Genomic DNA, 13,441 nt, shown 5'->3' on the forward strand with positions numbered 1-13,441 from the left:
AATTACATTAAAACCGTTGGAATACCTCATGCCAGAAAAAGTGTGTTGACCAGTGTAATCTTCCGGCAGCATTTTCCCATTTGCTAGCATTTTCGCTAGCAAATGCTCGCGCCGCCGCGTGGAAATCCGGGCGACGTTTCGCCGGTCGGGCCCTATGCAGGCTTCTTTACAACGAACATTTGGGCTGACCCCCCCCCCCCCCCCCCCAAAAAAGACAAAACACTCCCGCTACGAGCCATGAAGGCCACGTGTTCACCCGGTGTTACATGTCATCGTTGTTTGACGTTGATGCGTGCGTACGTGCGCACGGTGGGGGTTTCGGAGCCGCTCTTCTCTCCCCCAATCCCTCCCCAGCCTCCCCAACAGGTCGTCGTTGTTTGGGGGCTAAGGCAACGTGGTAGTCGCAGCAGCAGCAGCAACCAACAGATCTGGCGAGTTAAATTTCGATTTAAAGCTTCATTCGTGACTGCAGGGATTCATCTTCTTGGTTCTTTCGGTAAAGTCACGTAGAAGGGAAATGATAAAATAATGAAAATTAAACATAATAAAATTTCGATTTAAAGCTTTCGTGACTGCAGGGATTCATCTTCTTGGTTCTTTCGGTAAAGTCACGTAGAAGGGAAATAATAAAATAATAAAAATAAAACATAATAAAATTTCGATTTTAAGCTTTCGTGACTGCAGGGATTCATCTTCTTGGTTCTTTCGGTAAAGTCACGTAGAATGCCGAAACGTCGTGAAAATTATTTTTATTATGTTTTATTTTATTATTTTATTATTTCCATTCTACGTGACTTTACCGAAAGAACCAAGAAGATGACAGATCTGGCGAGATGCGTGTGGTGGAGCCTCTCATTCCAATCCGACCGGCACAGACTGAACGAGAATGGTATCTTGGACGTCGCGAGCAGCAGCCGTCGAACGATGCGGGATCATCTTCTCACGCGATCGGGGTTTTTTTTGTTTTCACCGTCTCTCTCTTTCTCTCTTTCCCGCGGTCGGGTTGGTGTGGATGGGTTTTTAACGACACGGATGGTGGGCCAGGGTCCGTCGCCGTGCTTGGCCCGACCCGAACATCGGATGATGCGATTCAACGGTGGCTGCGAACACGAAACCCCCAACGCCGCCACCACCCAACTCGTCAAAGTCTCGAGACGCTGTGTAAAGACAAAGCAATTCCCACCACCACCACAACAAAGCAACACCCATGCACCACCACCACACAACGACACAGCAATACCCATGCACCACCACCACCACCACACAACAACAACACAGCAATACACACGCACCACCACCAAACAACAACAAAGCACCACCAAACAACGACACAGCAATACCCACGCACCACCACCACCACACAACAACACAGCAACATCCACGCACCACCACCACCACCAAACAAGGATGAAGCAAAACCCAAGCACCACCACCAAGCAAAGACAAAGACACCCCGTGTAACCTTTCCCCCCTTGTCCCGTTCCGAGAACGTCTTCTGCCAGTTGCAGGCTGGGTGGGTGGCTGGGTGGGCGGTGTCCCGTTCACCCACCGATCATAGCAGTTCATTTCATTTCGAGAGAGGCGCGCTCGTAGCAGTGGTAGCGCCGTCGTGTTTCCAGCTATTTTGTCGTAGCCGCAGAGAACCGTAGCGTCACGGCCCAGAAACTGTGCCACATGTCCCTCCCGCAGGGCCTTTGTGGGAGCCTCGGTATCGGTGGAGTTAAATTCCGATTTAAAGCTTCTTTCGTGACTGCAGGGATTCATCTTCTTGGTTCTTTCGGTAACGTCACGTAGAAGGGAAATAATAAAATAATAAAAATAAAACATAATAAAATAATTATCTTTCGATTTGAAGCTTTCGTGACTGCAGGCATTCATCTTCTTGGTTCTTTCGGTAAAGTCACGTAGAAGGGAAATAATAAAATAATTAAAATAAAACATAATAAAATTTCGATTTAAAGCTTTCGTGACTGCAGGGATTCATCTTCTTGGTTCTTTCGGTAAAGTCACGTAGAAGGGAAGTAATAAAATAATACAAATAAAACATCATTAAATAATTCTCACGACGTTCCGGCCACAACGCTGCTTGCGTTGTGGCTGCTTGCGTTGTGGCCGAAACGTCGTGAGAATTATTTTATTATGTTTTATTTTTATTATTTTATCATTTCCCTTCTACGTGACTTTACCGAAAGAACCAAGAAGACTGGTGAAGTTATTTAATTGCAGTTTTTATTCAGTTTTTTTTTATTTTTGAAGACGTACAAGTACGTCATCAGAACGGGAAAAGGTTAAGTACGTCATTGGAACGGGAAAGGGTTTACATGAAGATGCGTTATGGAGAAAGTGCTGTTTAGCGAGAAGCCCTTATGAAGGCCAGCACGGCACACTAGGTGGGTGGGTGGCCAGCACCACGCCCGGCCGCCTTTGTCTCCGCAGTCGGCGATGTTTACTACACGCCACACTGGGTACTCGTTTGCAGGCTGAGTCGACCTAGGGGGCAGACCCAGGATCGTCTCATACAATCGTCACCGGTGTTTGGTGGCCGTGAGCGTGGATCCAACTCGGGCCTTTGCCGGGTTCGTAGGCGCGGTGCACTAATCGCTCCCCACCGCCACCACCGCCATCACCGCCACCACCATCACCATCGCCACCACCACCATCACCGCCACCGCCATCACCACCACCACTATCACTGCCACCGCCACCACCATCACCGCCACCACCGCCACCGCCATCACTGCCACCACCATCACTGCCACCACCACCGCCATCACCATCACCGCCATCACCGCCACCACCATTACCGCCACTACCATCACCACCACCACCATCACCGCCGCCGCCACCACCATCACCGCCACCACCATCACCACCACCACCATCACCACCATCACCACCATCATTGCCACCGCCACCACCATCGCCGGCACCACCATCGCCGCCACCACCATCACCGCCACCACCACTATCGCCACCACCATCACCGCCACCACAATCACCGCCACCACCACCATCGCCACCACCATCACTGCCACCACCACCATCGCCACCACCATCACCGCCACCACCATCACCGCCACCACCATCACCACCACCATCACCGCCACCACCACCACCACCACCGCCACCACCATCGCCGCCACCACCGCCATCACCACCACCACTATCACTGCCACCGCCACCACCATCACCGCCACCACCGCCACTGCCATCACTGCCACCACCATCACTCCACCACCACCGCCATCACCATCACCGCCACCGCCATCACCGCCACCACCATTACCGCCACTACCATCACCACCACCACCATCACCGCCGCCGCCACCACCATCACCGCCACCACCATCACCGCCACCACCATCACCGCCACCACCATCACCGCCACCACCATCACCACCATCACCACCATCATTGCCACCGCCACCACCATCGCCGGCACCACCATCGTCGCCACCACCATCACCGCCACCACCACCATCGCCACCACCATCACCGCCACCACCATCACCGCCACCACCACCATCGCCACCACCATCACTGCCACCACCACCATCGCCACCACCATCACCGCCACCACCATCACCACCACCATCGCCGCCACCATCACCGCCACCACCATCACCACCACCATCGCCACCACCATCACCGCCACCACCATCACCGCCACCACCATCACCGCCACCACCACCACCATCACCACCATCACCACCACCATCGCCGCCACCACCATCGCCGCCACCACCACCATCACCGCCACCACCATCACTGCCACCACCATCACCGCCACCACCACCATCACCGCCACCACCATCACCGCCACCACCATCACCGCCACCGCTACCATCGTCATCGAGTGAATCTCAGAGAGCATACTGGCGGGTGTCTGTATATATCTACACACACACGCGCACGTCTTTATTTTTTGTAAGAAGCGAGGAGGGCTGAACTGGAGCTCTCGGGGGTGAACGGCGCTGATGAAGACGGACAAGCGGGGGGCGACTGAATCTCAGCTGAGAGAGAGAGATACGAGCTGGCGGGTGCGTTTAAGTGGTGGTAGTGGTGGTGGTAGTGGTGGTGGTAGTGGTGCTGGATGGATGGATGGGGCGATGGGGTGACGGGTGGGACCCACGTGATGTATACTCCGCTGCTTGATAGGGGTTGATTTGGGGGCGGGTTTTGACACCCTCCACCCAGAGGTCGCAAACGGGTTTTGATTCCTTACCCGTACCCGTACCCGGCCGCAGCAGGGTCGCAAACGGGTACCCGTACCCGTACCCGGCCGTACCCGTACGGGTATCGGGTACCTGATTGCGACCTCTGGGATGAAGCCATGTTGCAGGCGCGGGTGGGTTGATTCTAGGAACTTGGGAAATGAGTGACAAACGGTGACTCACCAGTGACTCACGGCCTACCCGTACCCGGCCGCACCAGGGTCGCAAACGGCTACGGGTAGCCGGGTATCGGGTAGGGTACGGGTATCGGGTACCCAGTCGCGACCTCTGCCTCCACCACCTCCCCCGCCCCCCTCCTCCCACCCCCACCCCCAACCCCTTCCCACCGTGTGGAAATCTCCCAGGTTTATTGTTGTTGTCGTTGTTGTTGGTTGTGGTGCTTCTATGGCTGTCGCTCTGTTGGACAGCTCCCCGCAGGGGCGGGGCCAGGCGGGGGGCGGGGTCAGATTGGGGGGGGGGGCAGGCTGGGGGGGTGGGGCCAGGCGGGGGGGTCAGTTTTGTGTATTATATTAAAAAAGAGGGAACGCATATTTTTAAAATGTGTCTTTTAAATGCCTTTATTATTATTATAATAATGTTATTATTAAACTATATTTGTTCACCTGCCAAGTTTCTTTTGTTCTTCCCGAATGCTTTTTTATTAACACGTAGCAGGCTTTCGCGACCAATATTCATAGTCAACGTTTTTGGGTTTAGATCGCGTTATTTATAAATGTGTCGTAACCCTCCACCACCCGACACGGCCAATCAGCAAGAAAGTGTCACGTTGACAAAAGACAAAATAGTTCACTGCTTTAGCCCACCAGTGTGTTGAAGCGTGAAACCACAACATTTTTATTTTTTGAGTAGTGCGACGTTTCGCTGGTAATTGCATCCAGCATCATCGGGCAATTCGCACGTTTTTGCTGATTGGCCGTGTCGGGTGGTGGAGGGTTACGACACATTTATAAATAACGCGATCTAACACCCAAAAACGTTGATTATGCTTTTTTATTCTTTGTCGGTTTGGGAATTTTTTTTGAAAACCCCCGTGGTTTAACGGAGTCGAGGCGCGTGACCCCTTCCCAATAGTTTGACCCACACATGCGAATCGGGGGTGTGTGGGGGGGGCGGGCCGCCCCGGGCCCCGCACTTTGGGGGACCCCTCCCTCCCTCCTCCACCCTCTACGACCACCTCGCAGTGCCGTCAGATGTTAATACAGGGGTGCTTCAACCAAAAAATAAGTAATATTTAAAAACACTTTTTTTTAAACACGCTTTAATGAAATGTACCGTACGAGTAATGGCAGAACTCCACGACTCCAGGAAGTGACCCCGAAGCTTGATATAACGTAAGGGGACCGTGGTGATTTAGAGCCAACGTCAGTTGAGCGTGGACAATTAGACCCAAGCCGAAACATAACATGTAAAAAATAATGTATAAAAATACTTTATTTTTTATTTTATTTTTTAAATATAGTATTGTCATCAGTATGACATAAGTAAATACTATTTTTTATTATTCTATTATTTCCATTCTACGTGACTTTACCGAAAGAACCAAGAATACGAATCCCTGCAGTCACGAAAGCTTTAAATCAAAATTACGTTTGTTATCACGTTACGACGCGGTATTTTCCGTTCTTTTTTTCTATAATAAAATAAAACAGACACCTGTCCCCCCAGACACCTGTCCCCCCAGACACCTGTCAGACACCTGTCCCCCCAGACACCTGTCCCCTCAAACACCTGTCCCCCCAGACACCTGTCCCCCCAGACACCTGTCCCCTCAGACACCTGTCAGACACCTGTCCCCCCAGACACCTGTCCCCTCAGACACCTGTCCCCCCAGACACCTGTCCCCCTAGACACCTGTCTCCCCAGACACCTGTCCCCTCAGACACCTGTCAGACACCTGTCCCCCCAGACACCTGTCCCCCCAGACACCTGTCCCCTCAGACACCTGTCCCCCCAGACACCTGTCCCCTCAGACACCTGTCCCCCCAGACACCTGTCCCCCCAGACACCTGTCCCCCCAGACACCTGTCCCCCCAGACACCTGTCCCCCCAGACACCTGTCCCCTCAGACACCTGTACCCCCAGACACCTGTCCCCTCAGACACCTGTCCCCCCAGACACCTGTCCCCCCAGACACCTGTCCCCCCAGACACCTGTCTCCCCAGACACCTGTCCCCCCAGACACCTGTCCCCCCAGACACCTGTCCCCCCAGACACCTGTCAGACACCTGTCCCCCCAGACACCTGTCCCCCCAGACACCTGTCCCCCCAGACACCTGTCCCCTCAGACACCTGTCCCCTCAGACACCTGTCCCCTCAGACACCTGTCCCCCCAGACACCTGTCCCCTCAGACACCTGTCCCCCCAGACACCTGTCCCCCCAGACACCTGTCCCCCCAGACACCTGTCCCCCCAGACAGCTGTCTCCCCAGACACCTGTCCCCCCAGACACCTGTCCCCCCAGACACCTGTCCCCTCAGACACCTGTCCCCCCAGACACCTGTCCCCCCAGACACCTGTCTCCCCAGACACCTGTCCCCCCAGACACCTGTCTCCCCAGACACCTGTCCCCCCAGACACCTGTCCCCCCAGACACCTGTCAGACACCTGTCCCCCCAGACACCTGTCCCCCCAGACACCTGTCCCCCCAGACACCTGTCCCCTCAGACACCTGTCCCCTCAGAAACCTGTCCCCTCAGACACCTGTCCCCCCAGACACCTGTCCCCTCAGACACCTGTCCCCCCAGACACCTGTCCCCCCAGACACCTGTCCCATCAGACACCTGTCCCCTCAGACACCTGTCCCCTCAGACACCTGTCCCCCCAGACACCTGTCCCCCCAGACACCTGTCAGACACCTGTCCCCCCAGACACCTGTCCCCCCAGACACCTGTCCCCCCAGACACCTGTCAGACACCTGTCCCCCCAGACACCTGTCCCCCCAGACACCTGTCCCCCCAGACACCTGTCCCCCTAGACACCTGTCCCCCCAGACACCTGTCAGACACCTGTCCCCCCAGACACCTGTCCCCCCAGACACCTGTCCCCCCAGACACCTGTCCCCCCAGACACCTGTCCCCCCAGACACCTGTCAGACACCTGTCCCCCCAGACACCTGTCCCCTCAGACACCTGTCCCCTCAGACACCTGTCCCCCCAGACACCTGTCAGACACCTGTCCCCCCAGACACCTGTCCCCCCAGACACCTGTCCCCCCAGACACCTGTCTCCCCAGACACCTGTCCCCCCAGACACCTGTCCCCCCAGACACCTGTCCCCCCAGACACCTGTCAGACACCTGTCCCCCCAGACACCTGTCCCCCCAGACACCTGTCCCCCCAGACACCTGTCCCCTCAGACACCTGTCCCCTCAGACACCTGTCCCCTCAGACACCTGTCCCCCCAGACACCTGTCCCCTCAGACACCTGTCCCCCCAGACACCTGTCCCCCCAGACACCTGTCCCCCCAGACACCTGTCCCCCCAGACAGCTGTCTCCCCAGACACCTGTCCCCCCAGACACCTGTCCCCTCAGACACCTGTCCCCCCAGACACCTGTCCCCTCAGACACCTGTCCCCCCAGACACCTGTCCCCCCAGACACCTGTCTCCCCAGACACCTGTCCCCCCAGACACCTGTCTCCCCAGACACCTGTCCCCCCAGACACCTGTCCCCCCAGACACCTGTCAGACACCTGTCCCCCCAGACACCTGTCCCCCCAGACACCTGTCCCCCCAGACACCTGTCCCCTCAGACACCTGTCCCCTCAGACACCTGTCCCCTCAGACACCTGTCCCCCCAGACACCTGTCCCCTCAGACACCTGTCCCCCCAGACACCTGTCCCCCCAGACACCTGTCCCATCAGACACCTGTCCCCTCAGACACCTGTCCCCTCAGACACCTGTCCCCCCAGACACCTGTCCCCCCAGACACCTGTCAGACACCTGTCCCCCCAGACACCTGTCCCCCCAGACACCTGTCCCCCCAGACACCTGTCAGACACCTGTCCCCCCAGACACCTGTCCCCCCAGACACCTGTCCCCCCAGACACCTGTCCCCCTAGACACCTGTCCCCCCAGACACCTGTCAGACACCTGTCCCCCCAGACACCTGTCCCCCCAGACACCTGTCCCCCCAGACACCTGTCCCCCCAGACACCTGTCCCCCCAGACACCTGTCAGACACCTGTCCCCCCAGACAACTGTCCCCTCAGACACCTGTCCCCTCAGACACCTGTCCCCCCAGACACCTGTCAGACACCTGTCCCCCCAGACACCTGTCCCCCCAGACACCTGTCCCCCCAGACACCTGTCCCCCCAGACACCTGTCAGACACCTGTCCCCCCAGACACCTGTCCCCCCAGACACCTGTCCCCCCAGACACCTGTCCCCTCAGACACCTGTCCCCCCAGACACCTGTCCCCCCAGACACCTGTCCCCCCAGACACCTGTCCCCCCAGACACCTGTCCCCCCAGACACCTGTCCCCTCAGACACCTGTACCCCCAGACACCTGTCCCCTCAGACACCTGTCCCCCCAGACACCTGTCCCCCCAGACACCTGTCCCCCCAGACACCTGTCTCCCCAGACACCTGTCTCCCCAGACACCTGTCCCCCCAGACACCTGTCCCCCCAGACACCTGTCCCCCCAGACACCTGTCAGACACCTGTCCCCCCAGACACCTGTCCCCCCAGACACCTGTCCCCCCAGACACCTGTCTCCTCAGACACCTGTCCCCTCAGACACCTGTCCCCTCAGACACCTGTCCCCCCAGACACCTGTCCCCTCAGACACCTGTCCCCCCAGACACCTGTCCCCCCAGACACCTGTCCCCCCAGACAGCTGTCTCCCCAGACACCTGTCCCCCCAGACACCTGTCCCCTCAGACACCTGTCCCCTCAGACACCTGTCCCCCCAGACACCTGTCTCCCCAGACACCTGTCCCCCCAGACACCTGTCTCCCCAGACACCTGTCCCCCAAGACACCTGTCCCCCCAGACACCTGTCCCCCCAGACACCTGTCCCCCCAGACACCTGTCAGACACCTGTCCCCCCAGACACCTGTCCCCCCAGACACCTGTCCCCCCAGACACCTGTCCCCTCAGACACCTGTCCCCTCAGACACCTGTCCCCCCAGACACCTGTCCCCTCAGACACCTGTCCCCCCAGACACCTGTCCCCCCAGACACCTGTCCCATCAGACACCTGTCCCCTCAGACACCTGTCCCCTCAGACACCTGTCCCCCCAGACACCTGTCCCCCCAGACACCTGTCCCCCCAGACACCTGTCAGACACCTGTCCCCCCAGACACCTGTCCCCCCAGACACCTGTCCCCCCAGACACCTGTCCCCCTAGACACCTGTCCCCCCAGACACCTGTCAGACACCTGTCCCCCCAGACACCTGTCCCCCCAGACACCTGTCCCCCCAGACACCTGTCCCCCCAGACACCTGTCAGACACCTGTCCCCCCAGACACCTGTCCCCTCAGACACCTGTCCCCTCAGACACCTGTCCCCCCAGACACCTGTCAGACACCTGTCCCCCCAGACACCTGTCCCCCCAAACACCTGTCCCCCCAGACACCTGTCCCCCCAGACACCTGTCCCCCCAGACACCTGTCAGACACCTGTCCCCCCAGACACCTGTCCCCCCAGACACCTGTCCCCCCAGACACCTGTCAGACACCTGTCCCCCCAGACACCTGTCCCCCCAGACACCTGTCCCCCCAGACACCTGTCCCCCTAGACACCTGTCCCCCCAGACACCTGTCAGACACCTGTCCCCCGAGACACCTGTCCCCCCAGACACCTGTCCCCCCAGACACCTGTCCCCCCAGACACCTGTCCCCCCAGCACCTGTCCCCCCAGACACCTGTCAGACACCTGTCCCCCCAGACACCTGTCCCCTCAGACACCTGTCCCCTCAGACACCTGTCCCCCCAGACACCTGTCAGACACCTGTCCCCCCAGACACCTGTCCCCCCAGACACCTGTCCCCCCAGACACCTGTCCCCCCAGACACCTGTCAGACACCTGTCCCCCCAGACACCTGTCCCCCCAGACACCTGTCCCCCCAGACACCTGTCCCCCCAGACACCTGTCCCCTCAGACACCTGTCCCCTCAGACACCTGTCCCCCCAGACACCTGTCAGACACCTGTCCCCTCAGACACCTGTCCCCTCAGACACCTGTCCCCCCAGACACCTGTCCCCCCAGACACCTGTCCCCCCAGACACCTGTCCCCCCAGACACCTGTCCCCTCAGACACCTGTCCCCCCAGACACCTGTCCCCTCAGACACCTGTCCCCTCAGACACCTGTCCCCCCAGACACCTGTCCCCCCAGACACCTGTCGCCCCAGACGCCTGTCCCCCCAGACACCTGTCCCCCCAGACACCTGTCCCCTCAGACACCTGTCCCCCCAGACACCTGTCAGACACCTGTCACGTGACACGCCTGTCCCACCAGACACCTGTACCCCCAGACACCTGTCCCACCAGACACCTGTCAGACACCTGTCACGTGACACGCCTGTCCCACCAGACACCTGTACCCCCAGACACCTGTCAGACACCTGTCACGTGACACGCCTGTCCCACCAGACACCTGTCCCACCAGACACCTGTCAGACACCTGTCACGTGACACGCCTGTCCCACCAGACACCTGTACCCCCAGACACCTGTCCCACCAGACACCTGTCAGACACCTGTCACGTGACACGCCTGTCCCACCAGACACCTGTACCCCCAGACACCTGTCCCACCAGACACCTGTCAGACACCTGTCACGTGACACGCCTGTCCCACCAGACACCTGTACCCCCAGACACCTGTCCCCCCAGACACCTGTCAGACACCTGTCACGTGACACGCCTGTCCCACCAGACACCTGTCCCCCCAGACACCTGTCCCCCCAGACACCTGTCAGACACCTGTCACGTGACACGCCTGTCCCACCAGACACCTGTCCCACCAGACACCTGTCAGACACCTGTCACGTGACACGCCTGTCCCACCAGACACCTGTCCCCCCAGACACCTGTCAGACAGCTGTCACGTGAGACGTCTGTTCCACCAGACGTCCTCTTGACATGCGGATTCTCGTGAAATCCGCTAAATTCCCCCCGGCTATTAAAGTGTTGACGTCACCACCTCCGGGGGGGGGGGGCACAACGGGGGGGGGGCGGCGGGAGCGGGCGGGGTGTGTAACATGGGGAGGGGCGGGCGTGGGGGGGGGGTAGGGGGGGTAAGGGGGGGGGGTGTAACATGGGGAGGGGCGTGCGGGGGGGGGGGAGTTTTGGGGGCTATAAAAACAAAGTGTTGACACCCCCCCCGCCCACGCACCCCTCCCCCCTCCCCGTTTACCCCCCCCCCCCCTTGTTAACCCCCCTCGATTACCCCCCCCCCCGTTCACCCCCCCCCCATGCCCCCCACGCTTGCCCCCCCCCCCCCCACCACGTGCGCTACACCTTTAAAAGGGAGACGCGGAGCTCACCGCGATCTTAACCCGGACCTTTCGTGCCTCCTCCTCCTACTGCTGCTACTGCTGCTCCTGCTGCTGCTACTGCTGCTGCTGTTACTGCTGCTACTGCTGCTGCTACTGCTGCTGCTGCTTCTACTGCTGCAACTGCGTCCGCACACCGCCTGCTGCTCCTGCTGCTGCTGCTGCTGCAAGCCGCCTGCACAACTTCGAGTCCCGTGCCGGGTCAGCTTGGCACACTCCGTGTGTGTGACGCTGTGTGTGTGTGACGCTGTGTGTGTGTGTGACGCTGTGTGTGTGTGTGACGCTGTGTGTGTGTGTGACGCTGTGTGTGTGTGACGCTGTGTGTGTGTGACGCTGTGTGTAATGCTGTGTGTGTGGTGTGTGTGTGATGCTGTGTGTGTGTGTGTGATGCTGTGTGTGTGATGCTGTGTGTGTGTGATGCTGTGTGTGTGTGTGACGCTGTGTGTAATGCTGTGTGTGTGGTGTGTGTGTGACGCTGTGTGTGTGTGACGCTGTGTGTGTGTGACGCTGTGTGTGTGTGTGACGCTGTGTGTGTGTGACACTGTGTGTGTGTGATCCTGTGTGTGTGTAATGTTGTGTGTGTGTGTGACGCTGTGACACTGTGTGACGCTGTGTGTGTGACGCTGTGTGTGTGATCCTGTGTGTGTAACGCTGTGTGTATGACTGTGTGTGACGCTGTGTATGTGTGTCACTGTGTGTGTGACGCTGTGACACTGTGTGACGCTGTGTGTGTGTGTGTGACGCTGTGTGTGTGACGCTGTGTGTGTGTGACGCTGTGTGTGTGATGTTGTGAGTCCGGCAAAACAACCTCCTACCTCCTCGCGGTGCCGGACGGGCAACACTGTCGTGGGCAGTGCTGTGGGGGGAGGGCCAATGCCCATTGGCCTCTCCCCTCATGGCGTCTGTGACCACCACAGTGGCTAAACGGGGGCTCTGGACGGGTGCGAGGGGCTGGTAACCCCTCCACCTTCAATTAACCACCACTAAACTACGATTTAAACATAAACCTGTAATTAATAAGCTTGTGCCGGAGGCCCCGGGGGGTCAGGCTTTTATGACGTCTCCTGGCCAAACCCCATTTGGCGGAGCCAGGAGATTGAATTTTAACCCTCGGGGCTCCTCCAGTAACAACGAAAAACCATTGCGGATGGCCACGTGGAATGTTCGAACGCTCACTGCGGAGGAGAGGCTGCCACTCCTCTGTCGGGAGCTGGACCGGTACCGCCTGGATCTCTGTGGCATTCAGGAGGTCCGGTGGACCGGTTCTGGCTCCTGCCACCATGAGGGGTGGACAGTCCTCTACTCGGGGCAGGAGACTGCCAAACAACAGGGTGTGGCTCTTCTTCTGAACAAAAGAATGAAGGGGGCGTGGGAGCGTGGCGGTGAGGTGTGGGAAGCTGTAAGCCCCAGGATACTTTGGGCTCGCCTTCCCATCAACCAGAGGCGAGGAGTGGTGGTCGTGGTTACTTACGCCCCCACCGAAGACGAACATCCGTGGAGGGATGCAGGCAAAGCCGATGAGTCAGACGCTTTCTATGACCTACTGTCACAGGTGCTGGCTAAAGTGGCCACTCGGGACAGAGTCATCTTGTTGGGTGACTTCAATGCCCGAGTTGGTCATGATGCTGGCACCTGGTCTGGAGTGATTGGAAGGCATGGGCCAGATCAGCTCAATAACAACGGTAGGAGGCTGCTAGATTTCTGT

The sequence above is a fragment of the Lampetra planeri genome, unplaced genomic scaffold (genome assembly GCF_965212315.1).
Source record: "Lampetra planeri unplaced genomic scaffold, kcLamPlan1.2.h2 scaffold_327, whole genome shotgun sequence".
Classification (NCBI taxonomy): Eukaryota; Metazoa; Chordata; class Hyperoartia; order Petromyzontiformes; family Petromyzontidae; genus Lampetra; species Lampetra planeri.